At 42.5% G+C, this 20292-nt stretch overlaps 1 long non-coding RNA gene and 2 pseudogenes across 1 annotated transcript; 2 read left to right on the top strand and 1 right to left on the bottom strand.

The window, feature by feature from the left end:
• Positions 1-127: 127 nt before the first annotated feature.
• Positions 128-16179, top strand: LOC140708826 (uncharacterized). Its single transcript, XR_012089050.1, has 3 exons — positions 128-1212; positions 11049-11179; positions 12410-16179. It is a non-coding gene; the product is annotated as an uncharacterized lncRNA (long non-coding RNA).
• LOC103222110 (eukaryotic translation initiation factor 3 subunit G pseudogene) lies at positions 7554-8699 on the top strand (annotated as a pseudogene).
• Positions 16180-18412: 2233 nt separating the features above from the next.
• LOC103222111 (small ubiquitin-related modifier 2 pseudogene) lies at positions 18413-19969 on the bottom strand (annotated as a pseudogene).
• Positions 19970-20292: the final 323 nt, after the last annotated feature.

The following is a 20292-nucleotide window of genomic DNA, read 5'->3' as shown; positions in this document are numbered from 1 at the left end:
CCCCCGCCGGAAGCGGAAGCCCCGCCCCTCAGGAGCGTCGCCCGCCGCCGGCGGAGCTGGGAAGGGAGGGCGGGGAGGTGCGGCTGCAGTCCCAGGTTCGGGCCCTAGTAGTCGCTGGCTTGTCGGTAACTGGGACGAGACCGTCGCCTCCTCCCTTTTACGGCTTTAAGTCTGTGGCCGGAGGCCTCTCTGTATGTTCACGTGGGGTTGGGCCTAGTTGTCCTGGGAGAAACTGCAGATGGATGAGGAGCATTTCCGAGACAGGTTCCAGGGCCAGCGCAGCCTTTTCTGTTGCAGAACCGCGACTGTTGTTTTGTGCTCCATTCCAGTTAACCATTAGTACTCGAGAAGGTGGTACAGAACGCATCTATCCCCTTAGAAGATAAGAAATTAAAAACCAAACTAAACTGGAACCTGTATTAATATATTGGTACCACTGAGACATAGGAAAATATATTAAAATATAAGTAGTGAGGTGCTATGTATAATTCAGAGGAAGGGGAAATTATGCACAGGCTAGACTACTAACAAAAGGCTCCAAAGCCTGGGATGTGCTGAGGACCTTTCCATAACAGAAAATGAAAAGGCACCTAAATTTGAGACTAGATTTGAGGAAAGGCACAGTTCCGCTGGAGTAGAAAGTGTGTGTCTACCACAGTGGAAAGTAAGTTTTCAGAAATGCAGACTAGCTCCACGGTGAGGACAGAATTCGGCTTTTAAGTCAGTATAATCCCTCTTCTTTTACATTTGAAAATCTCTGCAGCGATATGTCATTGTATCCCCAGCACCATACAAAGGACATACAAGGGCCAAATACTGTGGGAATATTTATTAATGATATTAATGATGATGCTTTCCGGGCCAAGGGAAAACTTCGCCCTCCGAAGGTTCTCTGAAAGTCACTGACAGGAGGCAGTTAATAGGAGAGAAGACATAGACATTGATTTGATCATCGTTTTATGTGACACGGTAGCCTTCAGAATGAAGACCCAAAGATAACAAGGGAGATTGTGTATTTGTATGCTCAGGTTCAACAAAGCATGGACAGCCGTGTAGCAAAATGATTGGACAAAAAACACTCTAACGCCAACAGGCAGGAAGCCCAGCAAGGCCTGTCTAGATTCTCCTTGGGCTCTCTGCAGCATTCCTTCCTTCTGGGTATGGAACAGGACCCTCTGGAATGGGGGCTGTGGCCTACAACAGTTAAACAAGGTAGGTCAGATAATTTCTTTCTTTTATTTTCCTTCTTTTTTTTTTTTTTTTTGACAGAGTTTCCCTCTTGTCGCCCAGGCTGGAGTGCGATGGTGCGATCTCGGCTCACCGCAACCTCCCACTCCCGCGTTCAAGTGATTCTCCTGTCAGCCTTCCGAAGTAGCTGGGATTACAGTTGCCCACCACCACACCCAGTTAATTTTTTCTTGTATTTTTAGTTGAGACGGGGTTTCACCATGTTGGCTAGGCTGGTCTTGAACTCCTGATCTCAGGTGATCCACCTGCCTCGGTCTTCTAAAATGCTGGGATTACAGATGTGAGTCACTGCCCTTGGCCAGATAATTTCTTTATGTACAATTTTTGCACAGAAAAGGGTGCGGGGAGGTTAAAGTAATATTTTTAGGTTTGTGGCTGGCTTTAGGAAACAGTGGGGTTTGGTTTCTATGCCCTGCCTTGGGGAAGATGGATTCCAGTTTATTTTCTTTTTTTTTTTTTTTTTGTTTTTGAGACGGAGTCTCACTCTGTTGCCCAGGCTGGAGTGCAGTGGCCGGATCTCAGCTCACTGCAAGCTCTCCCTCCCGGGTTTACGCCATTCTCCTGCCTCAGCCTCCTGAGTAGCTGGGACTACAGGCGCCTGCCACCTCACCCAGCTAGTTTTTGTATTTTTTTTTTAGTAGAGACGGGGTTTCACCGTGTTAACCAGGATGGTCTCGATCTCCTGACCTCGTGATCCGCCCGTCTCGGCCTCCTAAAGTGCTGGGATTACAGGCTTAAGCCACCGCGCCCTGCCGGATTCCAGTTTCTATGTCTAGCTTTGGGGGTTGGGGGAGGGTAAGAATGGGATTGAGAGAAAGGAGGGTTGTAGAAGATGGGAAAAAAACTTTTGCTTCTGAGGTCTTCATTTTGGGGTATTGTTCTCTGGGTTCTAACAATGCTCAGGGTCATTCTTTTTTTTCTTTCTCTCTGTTTTTTTAAAGACAGGGTCTCACTCTGTCACCTAGGCTGGAGTGCAGCAGTACAGGCATGCCTCACTGTAGCCTTGACCTCCCAGGTTCAAATCATCCTCCCACCTCAGCCCAAGTGACTGGGACTACAAGCATGTGCCACTGCCCCCTGCTCATTTTTTCATTTTTTGTAGATATGGGGATCTCGCTGCATTGCCCAGGCTGGTCCCAAACTCCTGGGCTCAAGCAATCCACCCGCCTTGTCCTCCCAAAGTACTGAGATTACAGGTGTGAGCCACTACACCCAGCCCCAGAGTCGTTCTTTTTCTGGGAGATATAAAAAGCCGTAACTTTTTTCCTTAAAAAGCTAATGATCTAGGTTCAAGGGACAGACTGTCAAGAAAATTGAAAACCTATTCAATAACTCAAAATAAGGGAAACATTATCGCCTATAGCTAGAAAAGTTTACCCTTACAGATTTCATTTTAAAATCAGCTATGAGAAAATTTTAATATTTAAACAAGCATTCTAAGTTGGGGTGAGGGAAACAAGAGAAACAGAAACAAAGAAATAAATGTGGCTTGGAATGAGTGAAATATGATTATTGTAGACATGCACTTTGTTTTGAATACCACCACTGTTTATGTAACACCCGGCACAGTGTCACTGTAAAGATATAAAATGATATGAGACATGAAACCGCAAAATAAGCCAGAAGAAGAAAAAGGAATGAAGTAACAGCACTTGGGAAAGAGTTAGAAATAAAAGAAAAACTAATTTCAGAAAAGACGACTAAAGTACAAGGAATAAAAGAGTAAGAAAATACAATAGTGTCTGAAAAGAACTACAATTTGAAAATGAGTTTTTTTAATCAAAAATAAATGTAAACAAATAATTTGTGAGAAATGATAAATATTGAAAATAGGCAAAGAAGATCCAACATATAGATTAGAAGTCCCTGATAAAGAAAACCCAAGACAGGTAACAGAACTAATTATAACACATTATAATTCAAAAAATTTTTTTCTGAAAAAAAAAATATATCCTAACATTTCTCACACACACACACACATACACACATACACACACACACAGGTCGTGAATCACTTAACAACAGGGATATGTTCTGAGAAATGCATCATTAGGTGACTTCGTCATTATGGGAACACCATAGACTGTACTACTTACACATACCTATAGGGTACAGCCTACTATATACCTAGGCTATATGGTATAGCCTATTGCTCCCAGGCTACAAACCTGTACAGCATATTAATGTACTGATTACTGCAGGCAGTTGTGACACAATGGTATTTGTACATTTAAATATATTGAAACATAGAAAATACAGTAAAAATACTGTATAAAGGGTTAAAAACGATACACCTATGTAGGACACTTACCATAAATGGAGCTTGCAGGACTGGAAGTTTCTGTGGGTGAGTCAGTGAGTGAGTGAATGTGAAGGCCTAGGACATCACTGCACACTACTGGAGACTGGATAAAAACTGTACACTTAGGCTACACTAAATTTATTTAAAAATTTTTTCTTCCATAATAAATTACCTTTAGTTTATTGCAACTTTTTAGCTTATAAACTTTTTGATTTTTTGAAAACTTTTCCTCTCTTTTGTAATAACACTTGGCTTAAAATGCGAACACATTGTACAACTGTACAAAAATATTTTCTCTTTATCCTTATTCTATAAGCTTTTTATTTTTAAAATTTTTAATAATTATTTTTTACTCTTTAAGCTTTTTTGTTACAAATGAAGACACAAACACACATTAGCCTAGGACTACACAGGGTCAGGATCATCAAAATGTCACTATGTGATTGTGCCACTGCACTCTGGTCTGGGCGACAGAGCAAGACCCTGTCTCAAAATAAAATGAAATAAAGATGTCATTAGGCAATAGGAATTTTTCAGCTCTGTTATAATCTTGTGGGATCACAGTTGTATATGACATTCACTGTTGACCAAAATGGCGTTATGCAGCACATGACTATATACATATATCTATATATATATAGTCGTGTGTGTGTTCTGGGGTCCACAGTATGAAATGCCAAGTCCCACTAAAAGAAACAAGGGATTCTAGGTTTAGGGCAGGAAATGTATGGAATGAGCATGAAATATCTTCTTATACTAGAGAGCAGAGAAACTATTAAAGACTTCTGGAGTCATGTCCAAAGGACCCAGCCAACTAGAAGAGGCTCCTATTGGCCATGGATAGGACAATCTGAGTTTCAATGAAGGTAATAATTAAAATGGACTGAAACCTGTCATATATGTTTAAATATATAAATTCATAGTAATGTGTAGTTTTACCAAAGGGATTAAACCTGAGTGTGCTGAAGCTTCTTGATCCAACTGCCAGTGTACAGAAATAGAGGACAAAGGAGCATTTTGAAATATGCCATGAGTGTGCAATCTGCAAAATCCAGACCATGGGGAACCCTGCAAAGTAAACAACTGGGTTATTCAACATATATATTGTAAGTGGGGGGGAGGAAATAGAACCTATAGCTTAAAGGAGGCATGAAAGACATTAAATTAATGAGTAAGACTATAATGTCTAGGGATATACTTAAATGCAAAAAAGAAGTGGTTATTTAAAAAGTCAGGGTAGTGATGGGGGTGAAAGGAGTTTGTGATTGGGATGGAGCACACGGACAGGCTTCTGGTGTGGCTGACAAAGTTCTATTTCTTGGTTTAGGAAGTGATTACAAGGATGTTCACCTTATAATAAACCATTAAGCTGTTGAAGAAACTGACAAAAATGGAGCGTTTTCTACTCATATACCCTCACTCTAAACTCCAAAAGATACGTATACTTCATAAGAAGGAAATGCAACTCAGAAGCATGGAGTGAGATGTAAAAGTAAATGACTTTTTGAAAATTAGACCCTGCAAGACTAATTCCTGAGTTAAACGAGTTTGAGAAAAATAGTCTGTAAAAGCATGATGAATTGACCACATGTACTTATCTCCCTTCCACAACACTCATTGAAATAAAACAAAGGAATAAAGTTACAAACCTACAAGGTACATGTGTTTTTGCAAGGTAGAAAGTCCTTGATTGAAGGAGGAGAGATTCAGAACTTGGAGGTATATGGTACTTTGGAAATTGGAAGTAAAGCACAGTGCTTAAACGAAGCAGATTAAACGAAAGTCTGCATGCTGAATAGTGGCTCCTCATCCTCCAATTTTTCTCCAACCCTGCTCTTGGAATAACTCTTAAGCAGATATTGGAGTGTTCTTTCAAGAGACTCAGTGGTCCCAGAAAATACCTTTTTTTATGGTGTTATTTGGAGTCCAGAAATAAAAACTTTGTTTTGCCAGTTTATCACTCTACCCTGGAACCTACCAGCAACTGACAGATAAAAAATAACAGGGTAGGCCAGACCCAGTGGCTCATGCCTGTAATCCCAGCACTTTGGGAGGCCAAGGTGGGTAGATCACAAGGTCAGGAATTCGAGAGCAGCCTGGACAATTTGGTGAAACTCTGCCTCTACTAAAAATACAACAATTAGCTGGGTGTGGTGGCATGCACATGTAGTCCCAGCTACTCAGGAGGCTGAGGCAGGAGAATTGCCTGAACCCAGGAGGCAGAGGTTGCAGTGAACTGAGATCACACCACTGCACTCTAGCCTGGGCGACAGAGCAAGACTCCATCTCAAAACAAACAAAAACAGAGTATCAGTAAGAAAAGAAGTCTTAACAAAAATAAAATCTATACATTATGATATGTTTGAACTTTTGAGAATAATATTGATGAGCATTTGACAAATTTTAAAAAATAGTTGGATAGATGTACAGAGGACCAAATATTTTAAAAAAGAAAAGCAATCACTAACACCAGGAAAAGCAAAACCAAAACCAAAAAACCCCAAAACAACAACCCAAGTAAGGAAAAAAAACAGTCATAAATTCCTTGGCTCATGATTGAATAATATTTACAGTCAAAGCAACAGCAATACTACTATTTTTTTTTTTTTTTTTTTTTTTGAGATGGAGTCTTGCACTGTTGCCAGGCTGGAGTATAATGGCATGATCTCGGCTCACCGCAACCTCTGCCTCCCGAGTTCAAGCAATTCTCCTGCCTCAGCCTCCCGAGAAGCTGGGATTACAGGCGCCCACCACCATGCCCTGCTAGTTTTTTGTATTTTTTTAGTAGAGACGGGGTTTCACTATGTTGGCCAAGCTGGTCTCAAACTCCTGACCTTGTGATCCACCCACCTTGGCCTCCCAAAATGCTGGTATTACAGGCGTGAGCCAGCACGCCCAGCCCTAGCAATACTACTATTTTAACCAAAAGTGTGATGTATTTAATTATAAAGCATGGGAAATACAGGAAGTGGGGTAAGGTGTAAGTTAGCTGAAAGCTGATCTCTTATAAACTCAGTAGATGATTACATCTGCAATAGATTTTTAAAAATTGAAGTAAACACCTTATTTAGAATTATGGAAACAAGTAAAGCAAATATCAGATTAAGCGACTCAAATAGTTGAAAGTATTCAGGATCACCTTTGCGGAAATTAAATGAAGCCTTCTTCAAGACACATTTGTCAGTGTCCTGATTTTGTAAAAAGCAAAAATAACTTACTGTCATATGCAAGAAAATAACTGCCTAACAATGAGCTTGCCTCAGGGAGCAGAAGGGGGCTGGGAGTGAGGAAAAGCTGGGATAGGGTATTGCCATCAAATTTGCTGTTTGACTTTTTTTAAAAAAATTGCTCTGATTAAAAAAAAAATAAGGCTGGCATCGGGTATGGCTGAATAGAGAGGGTTCAAATAATGTCATCAGGATCTGGTTTCTGTCTTAGCAATGCAAACTCTCCTGTTGGGATCAAAAGATGGCTTCAGCCTTTACATTCTTTTTATTTGTTTGTTTGTTTGTTTATTTATTTATTTATTTATTTTGAGATGGAGTCTCTCTCTGTCACCCAGGCTGCAGTGCAGTGGTGCAATCTTGGCTCACTGCAACCTCAGCCTCCCAGGTTCAAGCAATTCTTCTGCCTCAGCCTCCCTAGTAGCTGGGATTACAGGCGCCTGCCACCCGGCGCCCATCAGCCTTTACATTCTCTTTATATTTTTAGTCTTGAGAAGGAATGAGCTTTCCTTCTGGGTGAAAAGCTGTGGGCTAATAAATGAAGCCCGAGTCCATTTAGGGGCAGGAGAGCCAAGGAAAGAATACTTAACAGGACCAAATGAGAAGAGAAGAGAAGAGAAAGGGGTAGGGGGAGGAAGAAAGAAAGAAAGAGGGAGGGAGGGAGGGAGAGAGGGAAGGAAGGAAGGGAGAGAGTGAGAGAAAAAGAAAGAGGAAGGAAGGAGGGAGGGGAGGGAGTGAGGGAAGAAAAGAAAAAAGGAAGGAAGGGAGAGAAAGAAAAGAGAAAAGAAAGAAAGAAAAGAAAAGGAAGGAAGGGAGAGAAAGAAAAAGAAAAGGAAAGAAAGGCTCTGGCCGGGCTTGGGCTGCGTGGAGAATACTTTTTGCGATGCCTACTGGAGATTTTGATTCGAAGCCCAGTTGGGCCGACCAGGTGGAGGAGGAGGGGGAGGACGACAAATGTGTCACCAGCGAGCTCTTCAAGCGGATCCCTCTGGCCACTAGCGACACCAGCCCAGAGCCAGAGCTACTGCCGGGAGCTCCACTGCCGCTTCCCAAGGAGGTCATCAACGGAAACATAAAGACAGTGACAGAGTACAAGATAGATGAGGATGGCAAGAAGTTCAAGATTGTCCGCACCTTCAGGATTGAGACCCGGAAGGCTTCAAAGGCTGTTGCAAGAAGGAAGAACTGGAAGAAGTTCGGAAACTCGGAGTTTGACCCCCCGGGACCCAATGTGGCCACCACCATCGTCAGTGATGATGTCTCTATGACGTTCATCACCAGCAAAGAGGACCTGAACTGCCAGGAGGAGGAGGACCCCATGAACAAACTCAAGGACCAGAAGATCGTGTCTTGCCGCATCTGCAAGGGCGACCACTGGACCACCCGCTGCCCCTACAAGGACACGCTGGGTCCCATGCAGAAGGAGCTGGCCGAGCAGCTGCGCCTGTCTACCGGCGAGAAGGAGAAGCTGCCAGGAGAGCTGGAGCCGGTGCAAGCCACGCAGAACAAGACAGGGAAGTACGTGCCACCAAGCCTGCGCGACGGGGCCAGCCGCCGCGGGGAGTCCCTGCAGCGCAACCGCAGAGCCGACGACAACGCCACCATCCGTGTCACCAACTTGTCAGAGGACACGCGTGAGACCGACCTGCAGGAGCTCTTCCGGCCCTTCGACTCCATTTCCCGCATCTACCTGGCTAAGGACAAGACCACCGGCCAGTCCAAGGGCTTTGCCTTCATCAGCTTCCACCGCCGCGAGGATGCTGCGCGCGCCATCGCCGGGGTGTCCGACTTTCGGCTACGACCACCTCATTCTCAATGTCGAGTGGGCCAAGCAGTCCACCAACTAAGCCAGCTGCCACCGCGTGCTTGGCCCAGGACCCTCGGCGACAGAAGGCAGCCTCTGAGAGCGGGCTCCAAGGGCAATAAAAAAGCTCCACTCTCAAAACAAAACAAAACAAAACAAAACAAAACAAAACAAAACAAAGAAAAAGAAAAAGAAAAGGAAAGAAAGAGAAGAAAAGCAAGAAAAAGAAAAGGAAAGAAAGAGAAGAAAAGCAAGAAAAAGAAAGACATCTAAAATATAGCAGAAAAGTTAAGCAAAATGGAGATAGAGAAAAGCCCACAGAATTGAAGAGGAAATTCCTGACTTGGGGAGAACAGTTCTATAAAGTGGTGGAAGCCAAATTGATCTGTTGCAGTGCTTTTCAAAATACATCTGGAAACTTTTTAGTGGTGCAGATTCTTAGGCCCCACATCTGACCTTCTGAATCAGAAACTTTGGACCTGGGGCCCACCACATGGAGGTTTTAACAAGACCTCCATGTGGTTCTGATGAACACTAAAGTTGGAGAACCATTGATCTAGGCCAGTGGCTTTCTTTGTTGGTAGTGTAAATTGGTAGAATCTCTATGTAGGGCAATTTAACAATATCAGTCATAATTAGAAATGTGGGCCAGGTGTGGTGGCTCACACCTTTAATCCTAGCGCTTTGGAAAGCCGAGGCAGGAGGATTACTTGATTTGAAGAGTTCAAGACCAGCCTGGGCAACATAGTGAAACCCTGTCTCTATAAAAAATTTAAAAACTAGCCAAGTATAGTGGTGGATGCCTGTAGTCCCAGCCACTCTAGAGGCTGAAGTGGGAGGATCTCCTGAACCTGAGATACTGAGGCTCCACTGAGCTGTATAGGCAACAGAGTGAGACCCCATTTGACAAAAAATGTATATACCCTCAGACTCAGCATTTTTAGTTGTAGGAATGTATCGTACAATTATTTGCATATAAGCAAAATGACTATTGTTCAAGGTTGCAGCATTGATTGTAAACTTTATATAACTAGCAGGCTGGTAAAACCTGTACTGGCACATCTATACCACAGACTACTACATACCACCTACAGTCCCACCGGTCTCCCTGCCTCCTGTCTTCTCCAGTCTTGACCTGCTCCAGTTCATTTCCTGCACTGTTATAGCGAGATCCTTTACGTCCAGATAGTCACTTAAGAGATTTTTTCCTGAGTCCTGCAAATCCTTTGCTTCCCCAAGTGGTTGATACTGGAAAAGAGGACCCTCTTCCAAGCGGATCAGGTCTTTGTGCAGAAGCATGCATTTAGAAGTCTCAATAACAGAGCTACATTAGAAAGCTTCTGTAATTATTATTCAAGGTTTGAGATTTCAGATCTAAGCTAGAACATTTTACTGCAAACACATTGGATAATTTTAGCTAATATAGGAAGCAAAATTGCAGAAAGTTGGCTTGGTCTTTATTGAATCCTTACTTGCTCTGGCCTCTGAGATTTGAGAGCAGAGTGAGAGAGGGACAGGGACCATTTGGGTGTGTAGTTGAACGGCTTTTGTTTATTACTGCCCGACATCCTTTCTCCCTTCCAGGAACAGCATCTTGCTTATGCTTAGGAAAACTGTCCCTCCCTCATTCTTTTGATTCTTGCACAGATGGGACTGTCAAACCCAATTCCACCTGCCTGCTCCCTCTTCCTTGGATATAGGCCAATCAGATTTTTGTCTCCGTAGAATCTGAATCTCGAACGATGACTGCAAGTGGTTGGAGATCCATCAGTCTAAAAGGACTTCCCATAAGTTCTGTTACCCTTTCTTTAGACTATCCTGGTTCCTGATCATTTCAAGGCCCGATTTTTTACCTTTCCCTTTGATTGTGTGAGTGAACCAATATCTTATGGTATTTTTTTCGTTATTATCCAGAGTCAGATTCTTTGGATTGTAACCAAAGAATAGTAATTATAACAGGATCATAATCTCAGGAGGGTGTACCAGTTGAATCACCTGAAATAGATGTATCTCTTCCTATTTAGCATCTCTTTGGAGAACAGTGCCACCCCACATTCTTAATCTGTGTGGTTCAGATGAGACTGACTCCACCCCTATGGCTCTGGAAGAGAGAATTGCATCCCCCTAGCCCCAGGTTCAGGGATAAGAATATGATGTGATTGGGTTACATAGAGTCATCTCTGGGATTCTATAGCATCTGAAAAGAGATACTTTCTGTTCACTGGACTACTACGTACATGTAAGGATGAGATGGGCCTATAGCTGCTGGTGGCCATTTTTGCTGCCACATGAATTAACCTTATGGGAAACTGAAACCAACACAGAGAAAAGTGGAACCAAGAGATGGAGAAACAGAGAAAGTTCCCTTATGACATATTTCTGTCCTCGATCCAACTATGCCTGAAACAATGTTGAATCTTAATCTTGAAATTTAGAGTTGCTTAAGCTTTTTCCTTTGTTTCTGTTACAGCCAAAAGAATCCGAACAGAGTGGGATTCCAAAATTCTTTACTTTCTTTCCCTTTCCTTGTCAGTGAACTAAAGGGCTCCCAAGATCTCTCCTGCAGTGTTTTCCATGAGACGGAGGAAGGTTTGCATCTCTGTAAGTATAGGTTGAGTATCGCTTATCTAAAATGCTTGGGACTAGAAGTGTTACAGAATTCATCTTTTTTTTTTTTTTGGATCCTGGAATATTTGAATATATGTAACTAGTTATCTTGGGGATGAAACCCGAGTCTAAACATGAAAGTCATTTATTTTTATTTATATATATATATTTTTGAGATGGAGTCTCACTCTTGCCACCCAGGCTGGAGTGCAATGGCGCAATCTTGGCTCACTGCAACCTCCACCTCCCGGGTTCAAGCGATTCTCCTGCCTCAGCCTCCCGAGTAGCTGAGACTGCAGGCATGCGCCTTCACACCCAGCTAATTTTTGTATTAGAGACGGGGTTTCACCATGTTGGCCAGGTTAATCTCGAACTCCTGACCTCAGGTGACCTGCCCACCTCAGCCTCCCAAAGTTCTGGGATTACAGCTGTGAGCCACCACGCCCAGCTCATTTATGTTTTATATAACCTTATTAACATAGTCCGAAGGCAATTTTATGTAATATTTTACATAAGGTTGTGCCTGAAAGAAAGCTTGAGTACACTGATCCATCAGAAAGCAAAGGTGTCACTATCTTAGCCACCCATGTGGACAGTCTGTAGTTGTTTGGTATCACCATCACTCCTGACTGAATTTATGTGCTACTGAGGAGCAATCTTTTTTTTATACTTATTCACACATAAGTACATAATAGTAAAAACTATGACATACTGTTAATGAAAAATGAAAAAATGGGAAAAATTTTAGTGAGTGAAAAAAAAGAATGAGTAAAGGTTAAGTAAGCAGCACAGTAGCACCATCAGAAAACCTGAATAGCTATAAACAACAACAAACAATGGTAGGCTTTCAGTATCCACTACGATGCTGTTTTTGATTAAAAAGTTATTGTATGGCTGGGCGTGGTGGCTCACACCTGTAATCCCAGCACTTTGGGAGGCCAAGGCAGGTGGATCACCTGAGGTCAGGAGTTTGAGACCAGCCTGAGCAACATAGCGAGGCCCTGTCTCTACAAAATATTTAAAAAATTAGCCGGGCATGGTGGCCACATCTGTAATCTCAGCTACTCTGGAGGCTAAGGTGGGAGGATCTCTTGGCCCCAGGAGTTCGAGGCTGTAGTGAGCCGTGATAGTGCTGCTGCATTCCAGCCTGGGTGACAGAGCAAGACCTTGTCTCAAAAAAAAAAAAAAAGGCTACTGCACACTGTACCCTGTATTTTTTTTTAGGTGAGAAGAAACATCAGAAGCAGTTGAAAGACCAGGAAGTGGGTCCTCTAGGGGTGAGGAGGCATTCTGAATAAACTATGTGTTGTACACCTGCGTTTTCACCTGTCACATGAGGACAAGTGTGGAATTTTCCACTTGTAGCACCATGTCAGTGCTCAAAAAGTTTCGGATTTTGGAGCATTTTTAATTTCAGATTTTTCAGACTAGGAATGCTCAACCTGTATTTCCTTTCAACAAACTTCCTTGGAGCTGAGTCATAAAATATTTAAGTGATACCATCTGGCGTCGCTCTTGAAGGCATTCCTCATCGTTGATTACAAGCCTGTGCCTGTGTCGTAGGCCAGTGATGCTCATGCTTTTCCCTTGGAGGAGGAGCTATTTGCCACCTGGGTGTTCTGCTCAGCAGCACGGCAGGAGTCTGCTGTCATTCCCCTGTAGTCTGTCTGCAGTCATTTCAGGAATGCTCTGCACCGCTGGTTCTTGATTCTGACTGCACACTAGAATCTCGGAGGTGTCTCTAAAAAATACCCATGTCTAGGCTCACCCCTAAAGATTCTGATTTAACTGGCTTTTTTAGGACCCCGCCATCCATATTTTCTAAATACCCTCCAGGCAATTCTACTGTGCAAACAGAGCGGAGAGTCACTGGCATGCACTATGGCTCGAGATAGCCCCAGCTGGTTCTAAAAGAAGTGACTGTTTTCCCTGAGTGTCCTCGGCTGAGTGTGTAGACTTTCTCCACCCTCTCTAGTCACAGATTCACTTCTGTACTCATTTACTGAACATTTTACGTGTTGGATACTATGACAGGTATTGGGAATGCATAGATGGGTGAAACACCATTTTGGTTGTTGAGAGTATGACAGACTAGATGGGAGAGACTGCCAGGTAAACAGGTATGGGGGTCAAGTGTGAACCCAAAGGAGGGAGTGGTCAGTTCTATCATTGAGGAGACAGAGGTGAGAACTGGGAAAGGCTTTATAGAGGAGGTGGCTTTGAGTTAAGTCTTAAAAGTATTTATTATAAGAACATGGGCCGGGCGCGGTGGCTCATGCCTGTAATCCCAGCACTTTGGGGAGGCTGAGGCGGACGGATCACGAGGTCAGGAGATCGAGACCATCCTGGCTAACACTGTGAAACCCCGTCTCTACTAAAAACACAAAAAATTAGCCGGGCGTGGTGGCGGGCGGCTGTAGTCCCAGCTACTCGGTGGCTAAGGCAGGAGAATGGCGTGAATCCGGGAGGCGGAGCTTGCAGTGAGCTGAGATCGCGCCACCGCACTCCAGCCTGGGTGACAGAGTGAGATTGCTTCTCAAAAAAAAAAAAAAAAAAAAAAGAAGATGGTAGGTGTAGTGGCTCACACCTGTAATTCCAGAGCTTCGGGAGGTTGGGGCAGGTGGATTGCTTGAGCCTAGGAGTTAGAGACTAGCCTGGGCAACATAGCATGACCCCATCTCTATGAAAATTTTTAAACAAATTAGCTAGCGGAATGGTGCACAGCTGTAGTCCTAGCTACTTGAGAAGATGAGGCAGGTGGATTGCTTGGACCCAGGAGTCTGAAGTTACAGTGAGCTATGGTCACACCTCTACACTCCAGCCTGGGTGGCAGAGCAAGACCCCATCTCTAATTAGAGAGAGAGAGAGAGAGAGAGAGAGAACGAGAACATGGGAGGGAAGCCGATTTCAGGGGAAGGGCAACATGGGCAAAGTTCATGGAAATAGCCAAGCTGATGCTTATGGTGTGAGGTAGATCTGAGTAGAAACAAATCTGGAAAAGTAGGGAGGGGTTGGTTTATAAAGGGCTTTGGTCCCATGTGAGGGAGTTTGCACTTTATGCTGTAGACAGCAGAAGTTATAAAGGGCTTTAACAAGGGAGATAAATCTGGTCATATTTGTTTTTTTCAGAAATATCTCTCTGGGAGCAGTGTGGAAGATGGGTTGGAATGGTGTAAAATTGAAGATGTGGACTCCGGTTGGGAGACTGTACCCTAGATAAGATGAAGAGAACTTGAAGCAAGACAGTAGCAATGGGAATACAAAGGAGAGGAGACATTTGAGTGAAATTAAGGAAGTACAGTCTGCAGACTGTTCTCTTTTTTTTAAGAGTCAGGGTCTCCCTATTTCGCCCAGGCTGGTCTCGACATCCTAGGCTCAAGTGACCCACCCACCTCAGCCTTCCAAAATGCTGGAATTACAGGGGTGAGCTGCTTCACCATGCCTCAGTCTGCAGAATTTGATGACTGGGTATATTTGGAAAGAGTGAGTCTGTGGCTTGGATGACTGAGTGAGTGGATTGTGGTACCATTCATGGAAATGAAGAAGGCAGAGGAAGGGAGAGCAAGAGGGTGAAAGTGGGGCAGTGGGGTGCTGGTGGGCCATCCAAGGGACACCAGCTGTTGAATATGTTGCATCTGTAAAGATACAGATTGATCATTCAGAAATAAAGAAGAGAAAAAAAGCAAAAGGAAAAACAAAGTTTTAAAATAAAAAGATACACATTGAGAGAGTCATAGGCATACAGGTGGTCCTTGAAGTGACAAGTAGATGGAAAACAATGAAATAAGAAGAAAAGAAAGCCAAGAACACAGAAGAAAACAGAGGTGGAGAAGGAATAGTTAGTGAGTTCGGAAGGAAAGTAGGATTGAGTGGGAAGAGGGACTTTCCATAAGAAAGGAGTCATATTAGGGTTTTCCAGAGAACCAGAACCAATTCATTGTGTGTGTGTATACACATATATAGGTGTATATATATGTGTGTGCGTGTGTATGTGTGTATGCATATATGTGCACATATGGGTGTGAATCCCAGTCCAAGGTCAGAAGACCAATGTACCAGCTCAAGCAGGCAGGGAGGAAACAAAAAATGGAAGAATTCCTCCTTCCTCCACTTCTTGTTCTATTCAGGCTCCCAACAGATTGGATGATGCCCACACACAATGGGGAGGCCAACCTGCTTTACTGAATTCACCAATTCAAATGCTAAGCTCATCTGGAAACACCCTCACAAACTCAGACACAACGTTTCATCTGGGTGCCCCTTGGCCAGTCATGTTGACACATGGAATTAGCCATCACAGGAGTTACATCTGGTGCGAAAACTATGAAGAAATCAGAAAGGATGAAAACTGTCGTGGGCATTTTCTCTTTTGACCACACTACCTCTTTTTTTTCCCTCCCTGTTTGGGAGAGAGAGAATTTCCACTTAATAACTCCTGCCCCAGTGTGTGCACCTGTGCTAAGACTCCCAGGGCATTCTGCACTGCCACTCCAAGCCACCAGGTGGGTATGTGGCCCAAGCTCAGCCAACTGGACTGGCTTATGAGGACTTGGACACTTGAGCCAAGTGATCCCAAGATGGAATAAATGTAATGCCAGCAAAGGGCCCTTATCTGATAAGAGTGTTGATTAACTCTTGCTCCCTATGCTTCTTCCTTTAATTTCAGGTGCTGTTGATTTGTTTACTTCTTTGTTTTTATTTATTTATTTTGAGACGGAGTTTCACTCTTGTTGCCCAGGCTGGATGGAGTGCAGTGGCACGATCTCTGCTCACTGCAACCTCCGCCTTCTGTTTTCAAGCGATTCTCCTGCCTCAACCTCCTGAGTAGCTGGAATTACAGTTGCCTGCCACCACATCTGACTAATTTTTGTATTTTTAGTAGAGACAGGGTTTCACCGTGTTGGCCAGGATGGTCTCGAACTCCTGACCTTGTGATCCGCCCACCTTGGCCTCCCAAAGTGCTGGGATTACAGGCGTGAGCCACCGCGCCTGGCCATTTTATTTTATTTTATTTTATTTTATTTTATTTATGTTTTGAGATGGGGTCTTGCTCTGTCTTCCAGGTTGGAGTGCAGTGGCGTGATCATGGCTCACTGCAACTTTGACCTCCCCAGGCTCCGGTGATCCTCCCACCTCAGCCCCTTGAGTGTCTGGAATTACAGGTACGTGCCACCATGCCTGGCTAATTTTTGTGGTTTTTTTTTTTTTTGGGTAGAGATGGAGTTTTTCCATGTTGGCCAGTTTGGTCTTGACCTCCTGGGCTTCAACGATCCACCTGCCTCAGCCTCCCAAAGGGTTGGGATTACAGGCATGAGCCACTGCACCCAGCTTGTAATATACTTTCCATACATTTCTCTTAAACTTAAATTAGCAAGTGCTTGTTGATAATCTTTCTAACTGGAGAACCTGGATTCGGCCATGAGGAAGTCATGGGTGGCATTCCATGAGAAGTTCCGTGGGGTGAGAGGTGAAAGGCTGACTGATGGGGGAATGGAAGTGAGAAGTAGAGATAATAATTGCGTTCTAATCTTTAAAGAGTTTGTTTTGGAAAAGAAGCTGTTAAAGAAGTAGCGAACTATTTTTAACCATGCTTGAATCCATGGTTTGATAGGGTGACTGAAAAGGGAGTTCCTGAAACTTTGGCAGCCATAAATCTATTGTTTTATTACGAATTTCTCTAATTTTTAGTGAGATAAACTTACTTTTAGTTTATCAACATATTTCAACTATTCTTACTAGTCATATCTGGCAAACCTGCCCCAAGATGTCAAATTGGTCGTTAAAGTGTTTCCTTCAGAATAAGGTTCATCTGATTTGATACACTGATAGGAAGCAAGTTGTAAAAAATAAAGCCACTACCGAAGGCTTCTTTTGTAAATAAGATGCCCAAGCACCAAATCAATGATTGCACTGAAAAATAACTTGATTTTGGTACTAACTTTTGGAAATACACCTAAAATAGGCTTTCCCTTCTCTAGCCTAACGTGGATTGAATTGTTAGGCTGTATAATGATTTTCTGCCCCCTAATGGCTGTTAAAAAGCATTAAGAAATTTGTCATCTGCTTGAAACATTTTCTATTATGATAAGAAAATATTGTCTTGAGAACACATTTTTAATTTTATTTTAGGAATTCAAAGTGACTTAGAAATGTGTTATCATTCACAAGAGGCCCGTTACTCTTAAAAATAGGCTGATCTCATAAAACGACTGCGAACCTCATTATATAATGTGAACAGACAGGATTTTAGGCAACCAGTAGGTGGAGGAATTTCCAAAGCTAAGAACACCACACGCTCCAAACCCAACTTCAGAGCGTGAGGGCCTTATAGTAATCTGTTCAGCCTTCTCCGCTTTATACTGATAGAAGACTGTGGAGCAGCTCTGAGATATATGCTCACAGAAGTACATCACCCATGATATTCTGGCAAAAGGAAAGACTATTTTAGGTTAGGATTGGATTTTACTTGTGAAATATGAGATCGGGGCCAAGAGAAAGCATTGCTTTGGGTATGGATAGCATGAGATTAAAAAACTGAAAATAAGTCGAGTGTGTGAAGAAAATGACTGTGACATATGGGAGGAAGGAAACCAACAAGAGAGTGCCGTGGGTAGACGCTAGAAAGGGTGGCATCATGCAGAAAGGTCAGGGAGGGAGGCTGAGTTTGGCTTTGGTCCAGTCAGCAATAGAAGGCTGTTATGAAAGACAAACGCAAATATTTGTAAAATAGAACGTGTTGGTACAAACAAATACAAAAAACATTGAGTTGCTTCTGCTGCTCCTTTATTAGCCCTGGAATCGATGAATCCAGAGGGAACAGCCACAGACGCTCCTGAGCACCCAAGTCAATTTAGCCTTTCTGTGCCTAATTCAATTTCTTCCCTTAGAATTTGACCCTTGCCTGTGTCACCCACCACTCATGCCAGACCTCCTCCTGACCTCCCCTGCAAGGTAGAGCCCACCAGCCTGATCGCTGTTCTTCGCTTCCCCATTATGATTTACTGTATTACCTCATCTTATCATTGACATAAAGTGGAGACCCAATGCCTGGCCAGTCTGAAGTTGTACACATGCAGAACATTAACTGAAACCGCAACTAAACCTCATCAAATTCCCACTTACCCTGGCTCTCCTTTCTCTATTTTTTAATTAAATTTTTTTGTATTATTCCTATTCCAATTTTCCTGCAAACAGAGGCTCCCCTTCTTCTTGCACTCAAAAAAAAAAAAAAAAAAAAAAAAAAAAAAAAAAATTCCACAATTCTGGTTTCTTTTCTTCATTTTCTCTCTTTTCATAGGCCTATATACTCTTCTATGTTTAATATCCTGGCTCATTTTATTCTTACTGACCATGATAACTTATCTTCTTTTTTATTCAATAGACTGTCCTCACTCTTGATCAATTTTATGCACTTAAATAGGCCATGTCATGTTTTTGCACATCAGACTGGAAAATGTACTAAGATAGGTGGTATCCAGAGTTGACGAAGTTTGGAGAAACAGGTTCAGTCACTTGTGGAAGTATAAGCTTAGACCTTCTTTTTGGAAGGGCAATTAGGCTGCATCCACCCAAAATCAGAATATCTGAGCCTTGTGAGTCCTTAATCCTCCTTTTAGAAATCTGCCTTACAGAAATGTGAGTGCTACAGGAGAGCAAGGCAAGTCAAGTATATGAGACAGCCATCAAAAATTCAAAACTTAGAAACCAGAATGATAGTACAATTTTTCTTTTTTTTTTCATTTAAAACAAGAAGTTTATTTAAACAACAAGATGCTTGATCTGAAGGGAAAACTATCTAGGATTCTTTTTTTTTGTTTGTTTTAGCGTAATTTATCCCTACCTGAAGACAGATTGCCCTACATGTAACAGCTATGTACAAAAATGTTATTAAATTGTCCTTGGTTTTACAATGATAAATGAAAAACATTAAAATTCTCCAATTGAACAGGGTATGCAAGGAGTTTTATGTTTTTGTTGTTGTTGTTGTTAAAACAGTGAAAGCAAAATAACTTACTGGAATATAAAGATAAGAGCTGGATGAGCATGCCACTAATGGAGAAAGGGGGTATTTTCACAGAGTCAGTATTTTTCCCCATCCTGTCTCCACTTGACGTTAGTTTGACGTCAGTCGAAACATACCATTGGCTGTTTGGTTGAAAAAAAAATGCGATATGCTTGCGCACATACAGCGGTTCCTTTATGTACAATAAAGGAATGGGGAAGGGGGAAATGAAAGAATAGAGAAAACTATACTGTAGTAGTCAGGATGTGGTGGAACCAAATTGCGGTTTTCTAATTACAAATGTAATATTGGTCTTTAAAGAACAGAGTTCTGGAGTAAAGAAGCAGGTTCTCTTTTCAGTAGACACCTCCCGTCTGCTGTTGGAACACATCAATTGTATCTTCATCCTCCATGTCCAACTGTGCAGTTGTATCTGTTTCATTGATTCGTTGCCCATGAAATCAGAATCTGATCTGCCTCATTGACAATCCCTGTCGTTCACAATAGGCTTTCATTAGTTTGCTAAGTGGTGTATGCCTCTTAATCTTAAAGTGCACCGCAGAACTACCCTGCCCCACCACCTTCAAATTAATATGATCGTTGTTCTCAGTCTTGACTCCTTCCTTGGGCTTTTCGTCGGCCGTGGGGAGCGCCATCGTCTCCTCAGCTGCCATTTCACAAAAAATGTACCAGGTCCGCACCGAATGAGCACACAAGCAGCACCAGGAGCGGCAGAAGAAGCGATAGTACAATTTTTCAATAAATCCAAAAGCTAGTTCTTTGGGGGGGGGGGGAAAATATATATATATATATATATATATATATATATATATATATATATAGTGTGTAAAAGTCTGGCGACGTTAATTAAGAAAAACAGAAAAAATTATATAGACATTGAGAATGAGAAATTATATTGAAAATACTGAAACAATTTTAAAAAATAAAATAAAGTTGATGTTCAAGTTCATTCCAACAAATTTGAAAACCCAGAGAAAATAGGTTATTTCCTAGGAAAATGATAAATTGCCAAAATTGACTTAAGAGAAAGACAAAAACCTGAAGATATTTATAACCACTAAAAAAATTTAAAAATCAAAATACC

The sequence above is a fragment of the Chlorocebus sabaeus genome, chromosome 17, assembly GCF_047675955.1.
Source record: "Chlorocebus sabaeus isolate Y175 chromosome 17, mChlSab1.0.hap1, whole genome shotgun sequence".
Classification (NCBI taxonomy): domain Eukaryota; kingdom Metazoa; phylum Chordata; class Mammalia; order Primates; family Cercopithecidae; genus Chlorocebus; species Chlorocebus sabaeus.
This window is presented reverse-complemented; position numbering and strand designations above follow the sequence as displayed.